The sequence below is a fragment of the Myotis brandtii genome, unplaced genomic scaffold, assembly GCF_000412655.1.
Source record: "Myotis brandtii unplaced genomic scaffold, ASM41265v1 scaffold479, whole genome shotgun sequence".
Classification (NCBI taxonomy): domain Eukaryota; kingdom Metazoa; phylum Chordata; class Mammalia; order Chiroptera; family Vespertilionidae; genus Myotis; species Myotis brandtii.
In genome coordinates, this window is record NW_005368305.1 from 1,758,683 (window position 1) to 1,760,844 (window position 2,162).

Here is a 2,162-nt window from a genome sequence, read left to right on the forward strand (position 1 = left end):
TCCCAATTAAACTCTAATTCTGAGTTCTCAATAGTCTGGACAGACTGCCCTTCACTATCTCCAAAGTTTCTTACTCATCACTATCCCATTTTCCTCTGCTTCAAACCAAGGTAAAAACAAAACCTTTAATTCTGATCTTTTTTGTTGCAAGAGAACAGCAAACTTCAATCAAAATAATTTCCTACCAGAAATCGCATCCAAATACTGCCAGACTGAGGACTATAGGGCTGACTATGTACATGCACAATAAGAGGCTCACGTTCTAGCGGTAGGCGCCCAGGCGTCCTCCACAATCCCACAATCCTCCGGTCACATACTTACGGTTTTTCTAGTTCCTCCTTAAGTGGTGTTTCCTTCAGTCGTTGCAATGTCTAGGGCCTCTAGTTGGAGAGGATTTTTCTGTTCTTTGACATTGATAGCTGTTTACTATTTGGAATCAGTGAAGTTTCAGTACTGTCAGTGCCCTGAACATGTCAGTCCCAAGTGCACACATGAAACATCCGCCCATTCAGTCCACGACTGGTGCCCTCCCGGTTTGCAATGAGAAAGGTACTATGCTGAGCCATTTTCCAATCGGATCTTCCTCTTCCTTACCAGCACACTCCAAACCTATTTTGGGCCAAACACCCTAAGCCTGCAGACCCTTATAACCTTCCCCCTTATTTCTTCAATTTCCCTCCATCAAACTCGCACCCTATTGCGTTGCCTAGGGGCACCCCTAACTGCTCCCTGGGGGCCAGGCCAGTCTGGGTGGGGGCCATGGTGTTCTGGTCTCTGGTCGTTCTGGTTGTTCCACTGTTTTGGGTGCTGGGCTTTTATTATATAGATAGCCAAAATCATGGAAGCAATCTAATTGTCCATCGATAGATGAATGAATAAAGAAGTTATGGTATATATATACACCACATATATAATAGATAATTATTTATCCATATAAAATGAAGAAATTTTACCATTTGTGACAACATGGAGGGAGCTTGGAGCTTGAGGGTCTTATGCTAAGTGAAATAAGTCAGACATAGAATGACAAATGCTATATTATCTTAACTATATGTGAAATATAGAAAACAAGACAAAGATCATAGAAAAAGATCAAATATGTGGTTAACAGAGGTAGAGGGTAAGATTGCCAGAAAATGGTCAAAAGGTACAAACTTCCAGTTATAAGAAAAATTAGAGGCCCGGTGCACAAAAATTTGTGCACTCGGTGGGGGGGGCGTCCCTCAGCCTGGCCTGTGCCCTCTCGCAGTCTAGGACCCCTTGGGGGATGACCACCTGCTGGCTTAGACCCACTTCCCCGGAGAGCGGGCCTAAGCTGGCAGTCAGATATCCCTCTGGCAGCCCAGGAGCCCTCGGGGGAAGTCCACTTGCCAGTGGGGAGCAGACCTAAGCTGCACTCGGACATCCTTAGCACTGCCGAGGAGGTGGGAGAGGCTCCCACCACTACCGCTGTGCTGGCAGCCATCAGCCTGGCTTGTGGCTGAGCAGAGCTCCCCCTGTGGGAGTGTGCTGACCACCAGGGGCAGCTCCTGCATTGAGCGTCTGCCCCCTGCTGGTCAGTGTGTGTCATAGTGACCAGTCATTCCCAGTCGTTCTGCTGTTAGGGTCAATTTGCATATTACCCTTTTATTATATAGGATAAGTATCAGGGATATAATGTACAACATGATGACTATAGCTAACATTGCTGTCTGATATATAGGAAAGTTGTTAAAAGAGTCAATCTTATAAGTTCTCATATCAAAGAAAAAAATGTTTTATTTTTCCTTTCCTTTCTTTTTATTATATATGTATGAGGAAATGAATGTTAGCTGAACACATTGAGATAATTATTTCGCAATTCGTATATTTCAAACCATCATGTCCTGTGCCTTAAACTTATAAAGTGATGTATGTCAATTATATGAGTAAAACTGAAAAAAGTAAAGGAAATTATGACAATGTTGTGTCAAATAGAGTGTATCAAGAAACAGATAGAAATTATAAAAAATAACTAAGTGGGAGAAATAGAGCTGAAAAGTACAACTGAATTTTAAAAAATTCCAAAGAAGGGTTCAACATTAGATTTGAATTCACAGAAGAAAGAAAAATTGAATTTGAGATAGACAGATAGAGATTAAAGAGCAAAGAAAAAAAAAGTATGCAGACTAGGATCCTCACAG